The sequence below is a fragment of the Pteropus vampyrus genome, unplaced genomic scaffold (assembly GCF_000151845.1).
Source record: "Pteropus vampyrus isolate Shadow unplaced genomic scaffold, Pvam_2.0 Scaffold51, whole genome shotgun sequence".
NCBI classification, from domain to species: Eukaryota; Metazoa; Chordata; class Mammalia; order Chiroptera; family Pteropodidae; genus Pteropus; species Pteropus vampyrus.
The window spans coordinates 1370920-1389578 of NW_011888832.1; the positions used below are offsets into that span (position 1 = coordinate 1370920).

Here is an 18659-nt window from a genome sequence, read left to right on the forward strand (position 1 = left end):
ACTCTCACATCCCCGTACCCTCTTAATCTAAGCTGGGCCTTCTCCCCTAGTATCCTCTTTCATTGCTTTGCCCTCAAGAACACAGTGGTACAGAGACATCCTTCCTTCTTCCAGATTCCATACCATTCATCCCAACCCTCTGCCACTTGGGCAAATGATTTACGCTCTTGGGAGCTCTTTCTAAAAAAGGCAACATGATGTAAGAAGCAGAAGCATTAAGCTAGGATTTGGGGAATCAAGACTCAAATACTAGCTTCACTGAAACTCCTCTGTCTTTTACCAAGAACAATTTATCTAAATCTTCTGAGCTTCAGTGTCATCTATAAAATGGCCTTAGTAATCCTGCCCTGCCACCTTCACCAATTTCTGATGCAGACTGAATGAGTTAACTGGCAGGGAAGCTGTAGAGGGTCATCTGGATGAGAGTGCTTGGTCTTTCTCTGTCTCAGGACCCCATTGTGGAGTGGCAGCAAGTGCCAGGGCCCGGCAAAGAGTGTTTGGAACTTGGTCTAAGATTTAGCATTTTGCAGGCACTTAGGTGCTTGAGTGATGAACCTTCCTCCCAATCTATCCCTAGTTAGGCAGCTAGTGAAGCATAACCTGAACCTCTCTCTTTCTCCCTGGGAGACTAACCCGAACTTCCTGCCACTCACTGTCACTCACTCTGACTCTGCAAGTGGCCAGGCATCACCTGTAGATGCAGCATGTGGAAACTTAAGAGTGTGATGTGAGAGCCTTCAGAAAGTGCTTCTGTTTACACTTATCTCCTCCTACTACTTAAATTTCATCTTTAACATCAGCACTGTCCTAAAGAACTTCCTGACGATGGAAATGTTCTATAGCTGAGCTATCCCATATAGCAGCCACTGGGCCACATGTAGCTATTGAATACTTGAAATGCAGCTAGTATGACTGAGGAACTGAATTTTAAATTTTATTTAATTTTAATTAATTTAAATAGCCTCATGTGTACATGCAGATCAAAGTATTTCTCCTTTTTATTAAGGCATTGTGTCTAGAAGACCCCTGTTAAATTGTTTATGTATTATTATTTTTTCAGGTGAGGCCATATGGCCAAAGATGAGGTTCTGCCATGTTCACGGGGACAGGGGAGCAGGGAGGAGAGGAACCTTGCCAGGAAGGCCAGTTTGCTGACTCCCAAGAGGCCTCCAGGGGAACATCTGGCTCTCAGTCTTGCAGGCTCAGAAACTAGATTTTTCAGGTCACAGAGAGTCAAATTGATCTTCAGAGATGTGAGTCCCTCAAAGCTCCCCAAACTGATGCAATCAGTCAGAAAGCTATCACGTGGAAATGTAAGGAAATAAGTACCCACCCATCTCTGGGGGCATGGCAGGGGCCTACTAATTTTCTACATGGAAACTATAAGAAGAGGTGGTTTGGTGAGGATGGACCCAGAGCAGATAGCATAAGATGATTCAGATGGTTCATTGCACAGTGGATCTTATCTGTTCTGGGAATGGTATTTCTGACTGTGGCCTTCTCTTCCTGAGCGGTGCTCGGGTGGTTATCAGCAGTTTTGCTTCTGATGCTACGTTACTTCCTAAGTTTTTATAGTTGACCAGCCCCATACCCACTGACATATTCTTTCTTTAGTTATGTCACACATACAGTCATGTTCCTGTCCTGGGGGACATTTATCTCTTTGAAAGAACTTACCCTGACTCTGTTCTGCAGAACTGTGAGTTGACTTTACAGTTTAACAATCAGAGGACAGTCTTATTTCCCTTGTTTCCAAAGTCTCGACTGGCTGCATGTATTTCCTGTGAGGGTTAGCATATTGATTAGTTACTGATATCCATGCGTGTTTCCTTTGAAAAATAGTTTAGTGTGGTTGGGACTGATATTCACAGTGATTGTTGGGGCCAGACAGTAACTAAATAAGTGGAGAAGGCATGATGGTGGGCTGGTTGGTATGGATGCCTTTCAAGTAGATGGTTGCAGCTTAGCTCAAGCTGTTTGTAGCCATGCTAGAAGGTGGGTCCAGCATTGCCAGATCTTCTTATATTTAAAGAGAAGTTGAACAAATAGAGAAAGATGTGAAATCTGATTTTAATGAAATTAGTTTGGAAACTAATTTCATTAAAACCCAACACTAGACACAAGTCTAACTAAATACATGTCCAAGTTGAATTTAGCTCATGACCACCAGTTTCTGCGTGTTGTGGGGGGTCCTGGCCTGGGACTCTACCATGCTGGGTTCTAGTCCAAACCCTGCCACTAAATCACCATGAGGTCTTGGGGAAAGCACATCCCTTCTTGCTGCTCAGACTCCTCCTCTATGAATTAAGAGTGTCTGATTCGTAAGGTAGAGTTGCAGTAACAAAATAGTACAGGCAAGGTATCTTAAACAACAGAAACTTATTTTCTCATAATTCTGGAGGCTAGAAGTCCATGATCAAGTTGTTGGCAGGTTTATTTTCCCTTGAAGCCTCTCCCCTTGGCTTGCAGATGGCTGCCTTCCTGCTGTGCTCCCACATGGCCCCACCTCTGTGTGCATGCATCCTGGTGTCTCTTCTTATAAAGCTACCAGTCCTATTGGATTAGGAACCCATCCTTATGACTTCGTTCAACCTTAATGATCTCTCTATACACCCTAGCTCCAAATGTAGTCACACTGGGAGTTAGGGCTTCAACATAGGAATTTGAGAGTGGAGAGACACAGTTCAGTCCATAACATGATCTGAGAGTCTGTACTTGATTGGCCATGACTCTGACTCAGCTTTTTTCCCTTTGCCCCTACAGATCCACCCTTCGCCCTGTTCCACCCTGCCCTGTGACTGGGGAGGCTTACTTCTGTGGATGACATCAATGGACTTCCTTGTCCTATGGCTAAGAAGTAGATTAGAGGGAGAAAGGAGTATGAAACAGGGGTATTTTTCCCCCTAGAAACCTTGCTCTAAGGTTGCCATGGGCTGGCCATGTCCCTTGACTGATAATCACTGCTCTTGTCAGACAGCTTCTCCATCTCCTTCCCTGGCCCTCAGACCTAAGGGTGGTACTGCCTCTACTGTTACACACCCCAGGATACAGCACCAGCCCATAGCTTCCCCATACCTTATCACACTCTTGAGAAAAGTCCCTTTATTACACTTTTCTCAAATCACCCAATTTGTGGGTGCTCAGACTCTGGTCAGTATAACTAGAGTGGTCATTCACCCCTCCTTCTGCGCCCTCACTCTACTTGCTCCACTTTCCAGGCAGCTGTGCCTCAGGCAGAGGCTTGGCTGGCTTCCTTCAGGTCACACATTCTTTCTCAGAGGTAAACCACATCATGACTCTTGCTCTCTGAATGGGTTTGCTATTATCTCATCACAGTCCTTTTGGACAAGAGTGGAAGAAAGAGCGAGTTGGGAAAGGCAGCCCCCTGCAGCTGGGTCTGGGCTCTGCCTGGCTGACATAACGTTAGCTCCTTTTCCACTTGCCCCAGCAAGTAAGCATTTCTTCAAGGGCTGTAGAAAGTGTTTAGAATGAGATTCACCCTCTTCCATATCAGGGTCACAACCCCAGAGGATAGAGCAGGTTTCCTCCTTCGGTCAAAATGCCCACATTGACAGCCCTCTCCCCGCTTATCAAAGTTCCCTCTACTAAAGTTTCAGGCACTGTGCTGGTTATAGAGATAGATGAATAGGGCAAAATGAGCAATGCATTCACTATCCAGAGTAACAGAAAGGAAGACACATACACAGATGATGATTATAATACAAGATGGATAATTACAATGCAAGCAATGAATTACTCAGGTGCTAGGGGTTGGGTATAACTGGAGAGTGGTTTAAAAGTGGGCACCCCAGATGCAGGCTGCCTGGGTTGAAGTCCTGCTTCACTATATGTGCTTAGCCCAATGCCTGGCATATCCTAAGTGCTTACTAAATGTTAGTGTTTATTGTTACTTAGCAAAGATTGTATAAAGGAATGGGGTTTGGAGTGGCCTTGAAGAAAGGGAAGATTTTATGAGAAGGGGAGATCATTCCAGAAGCACAGAGGAACATGAATAAAGATAACAGGGATATACTTATTTAAGAATTATTAACCAATCCATGTGATATATGGGGGCAATAATTATTTGGGAAAAGAGCAGGACAAGCTGGGAGAAGCCATATTAAAGACACTGAATACCAGAGTAAGGGGTTCATATGTAATTTTGTATACAGTTAAGAGCCATGTTAAAACAAAAATATTTTAAGCAAGGCTATGTATGCTTAGGCAAACTTTAGGAAAATTAATCTGGCGTCTTTGTGTAAAGTGGGTTGCAGGTTGGGGGAAAAGGTGGAAAAGCAGACATGAAGCTATTACTATTGTCGTTGGAAATAGTAACAAGACCTGCCTTAGGGAAAAGTTGATAAATAATAAACTCCTAACACCTAACGGAACTGGTTTGGCAGAAGGCAAAGTAGCTAGAAATGAAAGTGTTTAGAGCCACTCACAGTCAGGGAAAATTGGAAATAAAAAGAAGCACTTAATCCTAATGTCAGCCGATGATAAAGTGACACTCACTTTACAAAATTCTGATTTTAAAAATTAGTTTCAAGTACACAGTACATTGGTTAGACATTTATATAGTTTGTAAAATGATCTCTCTGATTACTCTATCTTCCCTCTGGCTCTACACATAGCCATTACATTACTGCTGACTGCATTCCCTATGCTGTGCTCCCCACCCCTGTGACCATCTATCGGCTACTAATTTGTACTTTTTTAACCCTTCACCGCTTTCTCCCAGCCTCCCATCCCTTGTCCCCTCTGGCCATCACCCGATTGTCCTCTATATTTGTGAGTCTGTTTTCAATTAGTTTTTTTTTTTTTTTTGCTCCTTAGATTCTGCATGTAAGTGAAATCATATGGTATTTATCTTTCTCTGTCTGACTTATTTCACTCAGCATAATAAACTCTAGGTCCATCTATATCATTGCAAATGATAGGATTTCATTTTATTTTATGGTTGAGTAATATTCCATTGTATATATGAACCACAGCTGCTTTATCCAATAGTCTGTTGATGGGCATTTAGGTTGCATCTTTATCTTGCCTATTGTAAATAGTGCTGTCATGAACATACGGGTGATAGATCTTTACGAATTACTATTTTGGTTTTCTTTGGATTAATACTCAGAAGTGCAATTGCTTGGTCAAAAGGTAGATCCACTTTTAATTTTTTAGTAACCTCCAGATTGTTTTCCATAGTGACTGTACAAATTTGCAGTCCACTTACAGTGTATGAGGGTTCCCTTTTCTCCACATCCTCGCCAACACTTATTCTTTGATTTATTGATGATAGCCATTCTGACAGGTGTGAGGTGTTATCTCATTGTGCTTTTAATTTGCATTTCTCTGATGATTAGTGACCTCGAGTATCCTTTCATATGTCTGTTGGCCCTCTGTATATCCTCTTTGGAGAAATCTCTATTCAGGTCTTCTGCCCCTTTTTTAACTGGAATGTTTGTTTTTTATTGTTGTTGAGTTATATGAGTTCTTTATATATTTTGAATATTAATCTCTTATCCAATATATTATAAGCGAATATCTTCTTCCATTCAGTAGGTTGTCTTTTCATTTGTTGATGGTTTCCTTTGCTGTGCAAAACGTTTTAGTTTGATGTGGTCCCATTTGTTTATTTTTTCTTTACAAAATTCTGATTTTAACATGTATTTTTTAGGAGCAAGACTATAGAGCCCACCAGTATTACCATCAAGTGATGCTGGCACTGAGGAATCAAGAACCCTGTCTTGGAGACGGGGTAGGGGAGTGGGGCATAGATACACATGTTCTTATGTGGGCAGCCACATAGAGGAGCACCTGTCAGGAATTCAAGCAGCTGGGCACTGTCATCAAAGAGCACATCCACATGTTTGTTCAACTCCCTTCTCAGCTCCTGCCCCATTGTGACAAAGAAGCCTGTTAACATTTAGTCAGCGTTTTATTTAGAAAGATAGCGCCTTGGCTGGTATTTTCACTTGTAGGAGCTGGCTGTCCTAAATGCAGTAGAAAATTGCCCTGAAACCCACGCATCGGGCCAAGGAAGGTATAGGGTGGAACCAGATTACTTTCCTTGAAAAATAAATGTTAGTCAAGAAAGACAGTCTTTAGGGATAGAGTCAGGACAAAGATCCCTTAAGCCCCCTGTGTTCACCTGGAGGGAAGAAGGATCTATGAAGAATGGTCAGCTGGGGACTTAGTCACAGGACAGGGAAAGGAAACCCAGGTATCTAATCCAGCAAGACCTCTGAGAACTTAGATTCCTTTGATGGACCTCACACCTGGTAGAGTGCACCTTCAGATAGAGATAGAGAAGAGGATGATTTCCTTGCCATGGAAAGCCAGAGGTTGTCCAAGTGGCCACGGTCCTTTAGAGAACCAGAGAGTCCTTTTCCATAGAGTAAGGCTGCCTGATGAGGCAACTGTCACCTAGTCTGAGACCACCTTCTCTAAAATGGCTGCCTACGAGGAACTGTCCATGGTGCTTAGTTTCCCCACGCTTGAGCCCATTAGCTACTGTATGACAGGTGCTGTGCTAGGTACTTTATACACATTGTGTCCTTTGATACTGATGGCAGCCCTGCAAAGTTAGTATTGTAATTAGCAGCCTTGTTTCTACAGATGAAAAGCCTAATGCTCTGAGCTTCATTTTCTACCTTGTCTAATTTGAATGGCCTGAATAACCTCTTCAGATATCAGCTTTGAGGATTTCCAGCCTAACGAAAGAGCATATCTATTTAACACTCTTTCTCCAGTCTGTGTAAAGGGTTATTTTTTCCTTCAAAGATTGTGGCAGTGGATCCCTACACCAAGAGAAACAGAGTTTATGTCACAGGGCAGTCTTTATAAGAAAGTTTAAGCAGATATACCCATATTTCTGACTGTTGAGTATAGGAACTTCAATCGTGTTTGTTAGAGAGAAGGACAAATTACCCCTCCTAAATAGAAGGAAACAAATCATGGTGTTTTTTTGTTTGTTTGTTTTGTTTTTGTGAAGATTAGCAAGACCTTGTTACCCTTTAACAATTTTTTCTTCTTTTCTTAGCTATAAGGTAAAAAAAAAAAGGTTCCAAGACAGAGGGCAAATAGGACTCATCCTTCATCAAATTGGAAGAAATATTTGCTGGGCAGTTGAACCCATAATAAAGGAAAATGCATGTGAACTTTTGATGCCAAATATTGCTAAATCTCAGGACCTGAAGCAGTATTTGGGTTGGGGAAGGGGGTTTACTCACACTCTAACGTTACAGAAACTCAAGGGAAGAGAAGCATAGTGTCTAAGCTAGGACTGGGCCTGAGAACCAAGTCAAGAGTTCTTGACTTGGGTCCATAGAACTTGGGGGTGGTGAGAAGGAGGGAGGTTCGTGGATTGGCTCCAGGAATCTCTGCATACCTTCAAAATGTAGACAACATGTTGTTTATGGACACATTTTACAGGGAGTGGTTAACTCCCAAGAAAGTCTCAAGATGTGCAGGAATATTCATTATGTAAAGATCCACTTGTTTAAATAGTCATTCTGGAAAGTTAAGTTTCGGTGAGCAAAACATCTGATTATACCTGCAGGTTTATATATCTGGGTTTGAAATAAGCAACCCATTTAAGTATGGCATTAATGCTAATTCAAATTAATGCCTATACTTGTATAATTTAATAAAGAATTCTAGTTTTATAGGAAACGTGTCTAATTAAGTAGAAAATGTGTGTTGTTCTTTTCAATTGGATTTATTTCTCTGGGGAGCCTATAAAATGAGAGAAGACATCAGTCAGGAAACATTTGACAAGAGCTCACAATATGGGAAGGCTATCACTCACCTGCCTAAAATTCAATAAAGCTACCAAAATAAGACATTCGCATAATAGTACAAATGCTGGAGGTCACTCTGTGCTCCCATCTATCACTGCATGGCCTATTAACATTGCAGAGACAAGAGAGCAGGGGAGGCACTGAATGTGGCCCACTCTCCTTTTTGACCATTCACTGAATTCTGATTGCCAAATATTTTACTCAGATTGATGCAGATAAGAATCAGGATTCAACTGGGCTTTTAAAGTCCATAGATTCAACATGGAGGAAGAATGAGTGAGTGCATATAAAAAATTCTCTTCTTTCTGCTCTCCAACCCTCCATCTTTCATTGACTCTTACTATATGGTGATTTAAAGAGCAGTGTGTGTGTGTGCGTGTGCATGTGTGAGGTGTGTGGCAACACCATCCACAAAAAACATTTGATTCCTCTCAAGTGTCTTTGACAGCTCAGTGAGCTGACATAACCCAGAAAACATGCTGTTATTTTGGGCAGGGCAGAAAAGCAAGTATAGTTTAGTTATCTCAGAGTTTTCCCGATAAAAGCTAACCCTACTGAAGGCAAAAAAGGATGTAGCCAATACACTGTGATCCATGGGGTCCCAGAAGCTTTTGGGTACTTAGGAAGGTGGGAATTCCACAAAAGTGGCAGATGTAATGGACACAAACCCTACAGTGCTATCATTTCACTTTAGTAAGAGACAGGTATGAATTGGAGGCAGCTATTTCCTGGAATGAACCCAATCCCATGTGATGAAGCAGGCATGAGGGCTGCAGGTCGGGATTTTTAAAAGGCACGGCAGCTGTGGTGGTCAGCACCTCACTTCCCAGGAGTGGAGTGTTGGGCAAGGGTGCTCCTGGGTGTCTCAGTTTTAGAACTGGGAGGAACCATGGAGGCCATCAGGTCAACCACTGCAGGGATCACATGTATAATCCAAGCCAGAACTGAGACTGGAACCAAGTGTCTTGACTGTCCAGTCATTGCTTTTGTCGCTGCACTGCATGTATTAGGTCCTACTCCCAACTTCTTATTCCCCTTTCCCAGTTCAGGGGGATGAGGCCAGAAGTTGTTCATGACTTGTGTAGTTCCCCAGTGGGGAGGATCTGGAAAGGTTATTCTTGTTGGCTGGACACAGTCTACTAGAAGGCCAGCAGGTATGGGACCAGCTGAATTTTATGACCGTCTTGGTAGCTACAGAAGCCCACACAGCAATAAAATAGTAAACATGGAACATGTGCCAGGAACTGCTCTGGTATTTTATATGTGTGATGCCATTTAATCATCCCAGCATCCCCATGTCATAAGCACTGTTATTCTCCCTGTTCTAGACATGAGGAAACCCGTGAACAGAGAGGTTAAGTAGCGTGCTTAACATCACACTGATAGTGAGTGGCAGAGCTGGGATTTGAACCCAGACAGTCAGGCTCCAGTATGTTAGCCACTCTTTCTTGATTCTTGGAACTGTCTCTTGGTTTTTGGAACAAAAAATTATGCTGTCCTTCTTCTGCATAGTTGTCTTTGACCCAGCTCCTATCCTTCCTTACCCAGACTTTCACCCACTCGAAGGAGAAGAGAGGGGAAAGCTTTTGGGCATACATAAAGGAATACATCAAAGTGAGGGGTCCAAAGTAAACTTTGCGTGGGTGGCCTATTTCACCACTACTTTCTGCAAGTCAGAATTGATGAAGAGTGGGGCTTCTAGTGACAATCTCAGTTTTCTCCTCCAAATCCTACCTGGTTGCTCAGCAATAAACAAAGATGGTTTATGGTGCTAACTCAGTTGACACAGGTGAGGATGGCAACCCACGGAGATGGTAGAGGGAACTTTATTTCTGAAGCAGTGTGGGCTGACCATATCTTAGTGCTGGCAAATGGCACTCCTCTATCTGCACCTCAAACCTTGAGGCAGGGAGACCTTGTCGATGTATAAGAAAGCCCATCTCAGTATTCCAACCTGGGGCTATTAGGATCTGCATTGTTGTGAAATTCTATGTGATCTTAAACAAAACTGCTACTGTCTCAAATTGAAGAACTGAGAGTACTCAGCTTGTTAGTGATCTGGCAATTCATTTTGTCACGAGTTTCATGACTTCTTGCTTATAGTAAAATACAAGCTCTCAATGAGCTATTTAAATAATAATGAGAAGCTGAACATCATTTTTTCAACTCATTGAAGTAAATTTATGGTGTGGTGAAATGAAGTTACATTATATTCCTGAGAAGAGAGAAGAAAATCTGATGAAGAGAATTCCTCCTTTCCTAGTGAATTCTGAGAGCATTATATGCATTAGGCTAAGTCTAAAGGTATTGCACTTATGTATGCAATAATGAAGTATGACCTCCAGAATCAGATGTACAGGGAGAAACTTGGGATCATGGTCTCCAGATTCCCTGGGGAAAAGTCAACTACGTGGAAATCTGAGGTTTGATCTTACTCTCAGCCTAGCACGAAGTCGTGCATGGTACTAGCCAAACACTGATGATGCCATTAAGACTTGGCTAGAGATCCATGGATGTGTTTGAAGTTGCTGGCAGATGTGTGAGAGTCAGGTCATACTTCACCTCTTTTCTCTGTTCCACTTAACATGTCTCCCTTCCATAGAATCATGAACTATCAGAGCTTAAAGCAACTTCATAGATGCTCTGCATTGTACAGATGGAGAAACTGAGGCTCAGTGAGGGAGAGTAACTTACCCAAGCACACACTGCAAGTTACCAGCAGAATTGGGAATCCAGGTCAGCTAATACTTTGTGGGCAATGCTTGTAACCCTTGTCCAGCTCCCACTTCAGCCTTTCCCTAGAGGTTGAAATGGGATTGATTCTTTACCCATTAACTCTGAGCTATGATCATGCTCTCCCACCTAATAGCATCAATATTAATGGGTAGTGAATGTGTGGACTTTGCCATGGCTCATAAATACAGTGTGTAAATGGGGGCTGCAGTTTATACACTGAGATGTGCTGTTTGAATCCCTTGGAGATTTATTTAGACTTGATTCTTGCATTCTTTAGTCTCTAGTCTCTCGGCAAAGCGATGAGCTTGCAGCTGGGAACAATCAGTGACTGATCTGTGGCAGAGAACGAAGATCACACTGACCTTGGCCTTCAGGGACATATTCATAGTGTGGCTCAGAGGGCTGCCACCCAGCGAGACCTGCTCAAGGGCTGGGTTCCAACCTTTCCAGTCAGCCCCCTTGCCCACTGTTCTCCCTGGGGCCCCTTGTTTTCTAATCAAACTGGAAGGGTTTCTCCTGCCTCCCTTGCCTACTGCCTGCTGTCTCGCTTCAGTGGCCTTGCCTTTATCACATTATTCTCATTTTCTTCAGTGCCCTTGCATCCAAAAAAGCATATATTCACATCCCACTCACCTGACCCATCCAAATTTAAGTAATTTTGCCACTTTTATGTAAGATAGCAGTTTCTCTGATGGAATACAGTTTTTGCATCGGCTGCTTCTGGTCCACTTTGCTATACTTCTTAGCATCTGGCACAGTGCCTTATAAAGAACTTTTCTTTATTATGTTTAGAGTAGATGAATGAATGAATGAATGAGTGAATGATTAAATAAATGATTGAATAAAAAAGCAGTTCTTCCTGGAATCTTTTATCAAATCAAGGATCACAGAAACTGAAGTTTTGTCATCCCACTTAAAAAAAAACTATTTAAAAATGTTTTCCTTATCTATTGCCACTTTACAAAACCACCCTTAAAATGCGAAGTTATTATCTGGTGTCTTAAAAATGCGAAGTTATTATCTCTCTTAGTTTTGTGAATTGAATGAGCTTAGCTGGGTGTCGTTCGCTTGAGGTCTCTCATACAGATTTAGTCATGTGGAGGCTGGGGCAAAAGTCACCTGAAGTCTCGACTAGGCTGGATGTCCAAGATGGACATGGCTGTCAGTTGATGCCAGCTGTTGGATCACCTACACTGTTGACTGAACTGGACCACCTACACTGAGCCTCTCCGTGTGGCCTGGGCTTCTTAGAGCATGGCGGCTGGTTCCCAAAGAGAGCATCCTAAGAATGAGTATTCCAAGAGAGCAAGGAGGAAGCTGGAAGATTTCTTAAGACCTGGCCTCAGAAGCCCCAGAATGTTACTTGCTCTGCATTTTATTGGTCAAGCAGGTTACTTAAGTCAGCCCAGTTACATGGAGAGAGAGTAGCATCTGTGTACACAGAGGGAAGACGTTGACGGTGTCTGTCTTTGGAGACTATCCAGCTGTCAAACAGATACATTATCCTGAGAGCAACCTCTCTCTCTGAGTACCTTTCTTCATTAGGTTAGCTACTGTACCACTGAACACAGGGATGGTTTTAATAATAGGAAATATTTAGGGAAGGTAGGTGGCAGAAAGAAGGAGAGAGAGAAGTCAATTTTGAGATAACAGGAAGTAGGCCCCAGAGAGATGATATAGGGTATAAAATGAGGGTAGTAGGGAGATGGCGTGTGTGTGTTTGTGTGTGCGGGGGTGAGTGCTCAAGAAAAACTTTGCCTACTTCTTTTACTAGTTTGGTATATGTTGGGGGTGGGTTGGAGAGAAAATCAAGCAGTTGATAAAATTATTTAAATCACATATAATGATAATGAAGGTTATTTTGAAAGATTAAAAAAGCACTTATAATCTCACCTACTGGACACGATTGTGTTCACTTTTCTTTCCAATTTTAATTCCTCCTTCTGTATATTTTATAGCTCTGCCATCATCCTGCTTTAACCCTGGGTTCTATACTGTTCATCCAGGCTCATTTTATAACAGCTTCTCCACATTAGCTGCTGTCTTCACCTGCCTCGTTTTAGAGGAAGATTTGTTATGGGCCAATGAGCTGAGCACGATTAGCAAGGGTGACTTAAATCTCTTGCCTTCCCATCACCCATTGGTGAATTGGTAAGGCTTAGGGGAAGCTGAACCTGGCCACTCAAAGCTATCTCTTCCTTGGCTGCCTTACTGGGGATGAAGCCCTCAGGGTGCTTCATAAATGTTTATAGCTGCCAGCAGGAAATACTCTTCCTATAAGCGGGGAGCCAAGCCAAGATTTTTCTCCTTCTGTCTTCAACCTCCCAAAGAGCTGTTGGTTTCTTAAGACAGTTAAGCCAGGGCACAAAAGTTTAGATTTCTCATCTCTTACAAGGGTTTATATTTCTTCCGGAAAGGGGACTTGATTTTACTGCTGTAGCTTTTTTTTTTTTTTTTTTTTTTGCTACAAGAATCTGCTTACTTCTTTTTCTGATACTGAGATACCGGCCTTGGCAGATTCTGGGCAGTGGAGGGCATCCCCCTTCAGCTGTAATTCCCTCATCTCTCCACCGATTTAAATCCCACTTTACATCATTCTGTGTCCTTCTTGAAGCTGTCCCTCTTCCACACCCACACTCGAGTTTCTGACATCTTAAAACATTTACCCTTTGCTTGTAGTCACATTCTCCTAGAGGGTAGCATGATGTCATAAATGGACCTTGGCCTGCAAATCAAGATACTTAGAATTGTAAAAGGGGTCAAATAATGTAGTGATGGGAAAAAATCTAACTATGGGCATTGAACACATAGTGCAATATATATATGACATACTATTGAATTGTACACTTGAAACTTATTGGATTTTGTTAATCGATGTCATCTCCCCCCAAAAAATAATTAATTAATTTTTAAAAATCTTGTCCCATTGCTAACTATCCATGTGTCCTTGGCGAAGTCTTAGCATCCCCAGAACTTCAGCTTCTCTGATTTAAAAATGAAGGGCTGATCTCTCTTGTTCCTTTCATCTATGATTCTATGATCTAAGTCCTTTGACCTTTGAGGCTACTCTTGTCCATCACTCTAGAAATTGCTGAAATTTGGTCAATTAATGCTCATTCTCCTCAATGACCCTGAGTTTTCCTGCTCATATGACAGTGTTGAAATGTGTATTGTTATTGAAAACAAAGATTGGGTCTCTTTCACAATCTGACTCCTGCCCTCCCCCACTGCTTATTTCCTTTTCATCCAATAAGTAGATTTCAGACCCTATTCTTCCTTTTGGTTGATGCTCAGAGTCTCTAATGACAAAGAGCAACAAATGGAAGCATACTTTCTGAAGACTGTACTTCAAACACTCTATTAATGCAACATGCCACAGACCAATCCTGAAAGAATGCCCACAGACCAATTCGATTCTCCTTTGACAACTCATCTGGGAAGAAGAAGTGATTAACTGGAGGGCAGCTGAGTCCCTGTTATCTCACCAGAGCATGAAGGCCCATTGCAAGGACAAACAGTCTGTCTGGAAGTCCGTGTTTGCGCAGCCCCAAATTTCCGAAGATTTGTTTGTGCTGAAAAAAGTTATAGGGACAGTGTTGAGGGAGCTGGAAATGATTTGGTGTAATGTCAGAAAAAACCAGTGCTTTTCTAAGGTGGTTTTATGTCCTTAAATGTGAGGTCCTCTGGAGAAGCCACCATTCTGGTTAGCCAGTGGCCACCAAATGATGTAACCTTCTCAATACCCAACCAGAACCCCACCCTGCCCTTCTAACTTACTTCTACCACATTCCCTTATCCTTCTGCCCCAAGGCACACACCCTACACTTCTCTGCCTCTGGCCTTTCCCTTATGCTCTTCCCTCTGCTTGAAATATTCTGTTCACTCTTTGGGGCAAAAAGAAGCAAATGATGCCTCCATTATGGGCTTTGGAGTCTAAATGACTTGAGTTTGTATTCCAGCTCTTCTACTTCTAGACCAGTTTACTTAACTTCCCTTAGCCTCAATCTTCTGATGTGTAAAATGGAGCCAATGATACCAGTCTTGCAGGGCTAGTGTAAAGATTTGTATGAGATGTAGGAGATTTGCAGCACTGAACACACAGGCACTAAACAGTGCCTGACATATGGCAGGGGCCAATGAGCAGCATTAACTGTTATTTCTTTTATGCATACCTTTTGGGGACAGTAACTAGTACCATATTTATGTAGACATATAATTTATCGCAGCGCTATACAGAACACTTCTTGAAGGTAGGAATTATTTGGCTCTCCTGTTTATCACTTTCCATGCTAAGCACAGAGCTTTGGACGGAATAGATTCTTAATTTATTTTGTTCAGATGAATTATTTTACCTTTGTTGGTAATACCCAACAAAGTCAGAAGAAAGTCATTGTTAAAAAAAAAAAAAAACAGGGCAAAAAACAATTTTTTTCTACATTTTTAGCCATACTGTATAGAGTTCAGCTTTGGGTTCCTGCCTCTTAAACTATAATTCTTGGGAGTGGGGAGGGGAGGGAGACCATGACCTTTCCTGTGTGCTTTGGTATTTAGTGCTCTGCAGGGCACTTGCTGAATATTTAAAAATGTTGCTATTCATGATAAAAGCTTGTAGAGCAACAGATCAGGGAGCAGAAAGACAACTTGGTGATGGATTTGTTTCAGACCAACACAGGAGAAAGGCTGCTTAAGGGTACTGTGATTGTTCTAACCTCTCTAGCCCATTCTGAAACCCTATTCTCTTACAAATGCAACTCCGGAGTTTCTGGGTTTCATTTTTGTCAGGAGTCCCTGGGCCTCACTCCCAGCAGTGGAGGGAGAGGCCTAGGGTGGGGCAGCTCCTCTCCTGGCATCCCAGCATAAGGTCCTTTGGGTGACAGTGATCTACATTGTTCTCAAGAGTGGTCCAGGAAGTGAGGAAGCCATCTCCCAGAATGACTTTGGCTTCCATACTGGTGACTGTAGCAAGATAAATAAAGCTTTGGGGTCAGCAGAGGCAGCATAGCACAGACTCCCGGCTCCTCCTCTCACTTGTGACCTTAAGCAAGTCATTTAATTTTGTCGAGCCTCAGTGTCCCCATCTGGGAAATGGGGATATGGTAGTAGGAGTGTCTACCTCATAGGATGTTTATTAGAATCAAAGGCATTAAATTACCAAGAACTGTACCAAGAATGTAGTCTATGCTCTGTGAGTGTTGACTATAATTATTTTTGAGCCATAAGAGTTATTCTCCCAAGTCAAATGAAAAGCTGTGTATCATGTGCCTCTTTTGTGCTTCCACTTTGATCCTCAGGCTTGTGCAGTGAGGAGAGCTTGGGGAAGGAAAGGGGAAGCCTGCTTTGTTCCAGGCAGGAGACAAAGGGAGCTATGGTGGTGAGGGTAGAATAAAGGGGCCAGATTTGTAGATATAGAGGAGGAATCCTGGTGGTTACACGTGCAACTGAGGGAAAAAGAGGATCCAGGGGCGGCTCCCAGGTGACTGAGACACAGGATCGATCTGTGGGTGGCAATGCCATAAGAAAGAGGCTCATATGGGGAGGCTGGGTTTATGCCGCCAGTAGAATATTGGGATAGTAGGTGGTGATGTCTAAAAAGTGTTACAAATACCTCTCTGGAACTTGAGAGAGTGGTCTGAATAAAGCTATAAATTTAGAAGTCACCAATGTTTGTAGTAAATACCATGAGAACCAGTAAGATCTTTAGATAACCTGTAGCCAAATGCCCAGTGTCCAGACCAGGGACGGATAGTAAATATTTCAGGCTTTGCAGGCTGTGTGATCTCTTTGCAAGTATCCTACACTGGCATTTTGGCTTGAAAGCCACCATAGACAATACATAAGTGAATGAGTGTGGTTGTGTTTCAAATAAAACGTTATTTACAAAAACCAATGGGCTATAGTTTGCCCACCCCTACTCTAGACCATTATCTTACACATAGTAGGTATACAATAAATATTTTTTTGGATTAACCTACTAGCTTCAGAAATTGTCTGAAGTCCAGATATTTTTTAACAATTAAATTTCTGGGAACTCGTCTATGGTCATGATACCCTGAACAAGCCCAATCCCATCTGATCTTGGTAGCTAAGCAGGGTTGGGCCTGGTTAGTACTTGGATGGGAGACCACCCAGGAAAACCAGGTGCTGTAGGCATAAAAAAGTAAAAAAATGAGGGATTGTAAGCTGACAAGGTCCTTGCAATCTGTGAGGTCAACCAAGGGTTGCCTCGCCTAAATAAAATAAATAAAATAAAAATAAAATAAAATAAAATAAAATAAAATAAATTTCCGGGAACTCAAACTTTTGTCAGTGACACACCAAAACACTCACAAAAAGAAGTAGGAGAGAAGATGTTTGAATTTCTGTTGTCGTACATAGAATAAACTGCATAGAGATATACCGTAGAGTTGCAAAGTATACAGCTGGAAACTTTTTCTAAACTAAGTCCTAGGCCCTCGGCCAAGTATAATAAATCAGACTGGTGAATTACACGGCCAGGTGATGAGAGAACCATTGGATGTTAAACTCCCTGAGAACCGAGGCTGCTGGATAAGGTGAGACTCAGCTTCTAGACCACTCTTAGACCCCTGATGGCACTCTCGTCAGGTCTGGAAAATTGACTGCAAATGTGTTAAATAATTAAGAAACTCCCCACAAGCATTTGTAGCTTTGATTGCAAAGAAGCAGCCATAGAAGGAAATGAGAGGAAAGCAAAGTCAGGGCTCCTTGTCTGGTATACAGGGCTCGCTTCTCCATCACCTGCCACAGCCCCCTCCTTCCCTTTCATTTCTCATCACTTCCTACCACATTCTCTAAAATCCAATGACACTCAACCCTTGACTCTTCTAGAAAGTTCCTTGTTCTCTCATCAGGACAGTGCACATGCTTTTGCCACCAATCCAAACTTTTGGTGGATTTTTACTTATGGTTCAAGACCCAGCTCATTTGTTACTTTCTGTGTGAAGGCTCACCTGATCTCTGTTCCCTCCCCCATGTTCCCACAGAATTTGGCGGATTCTTCTTTAATGTGCTACTTATTACTGTATTATAATTGTCTGGGCATGGTTGGGAGTTGTATCTAGATTTGAAGCCAAGCTCTTCAACTTTCTAGCTGTGTGGCTTTTGACGAATTACATTAACTTCTTTGGGCCTTGGTCTTATAATCTGCAAACTGTGGCTGTTCAGAAGACCTATCATAAGGTTGTTAGGAGGTCTATGTGCAATTATGTCAGAGAGCTTACTTGGCACAGTACCTAATACATAGTAAGTATTCATTGAATTTTAGCTTTTCTTCTTTTTCTTCTCCACTTGACTTTGACCTTATAGGGATTAGGGATATGACTTGAATATTTCACTAATCCAAGTGCCTAGCTCTGTGTTTGGTGTATGGCGGTTCCAATTTTGTTATGTTGTTAGTGATGAAAATACAACTCAGTGGATAGTAGGAAATGAATGCTTATTTGTTTGAATGGTATGGTGGTGTGCGTTATTGGTCCCAAGTTTTAACTCCTCTATAGCAGACATCCATCCATACCTTTGCCATGACCTCAAAATGGACACTGAAATTCCCCATTTTTTGACTTTGGTACTGCCTATGTAACTTTTTGGCTGTTGGGTGTTAGAGAGAGCGATTCGAGAATAACCTTGAAATGTGTGACCGGGTTTACCCTGCTGTGCTTCTTCCACCACCGTCCGAACACGTGCCTGGAGGCTGGTCCCAGAAGAGTGAGTACTATTTGAAGCATACCCAGATCTAACTCATGGCTTGGAGTCAAGCCTGGTTAAGCCCAGATAAATCAGCCAAATTCTAGCCAACCTCTAATCTACTAAGTTATGTGGTAGTTAGTCTATTACACAGGAAAAGCTGAGTTATACATGTTCATAGTAAGAGGAAAAGAACTGACCACTACCATGTAGTTTTCGTGATCTGGCTTTAAGGACCAGTCATATAAACATGACACAATAGCAGATAATAATACATCGTGGGGAAAATTTCAAGGGTGGCATTGCTGAAATATGGGAGTGGAGTTGATGATGAAAAAAATAAAAATTGAAGTCATATAAAGAATGATCGCTGAGCTCCCCTGCTTGAATTTTATTTCCAGATCCAAATGAAGAGAAGTCCTC

The 18659-nt window shown here is 42.2% G+C and overlaps 1 pseudogene; it reads left to right on the plus strand.

Moving 5' to 3' along the window:
* Nucleotides 1–16566: 16566 nt before the first annotated feature.
* Nucleotides 16567–16685, plus strand: LOC111739602 (annotated as a pseudogene).
* Nucleotides 16686–18659: the final 1974 nt, after the last annotated feature.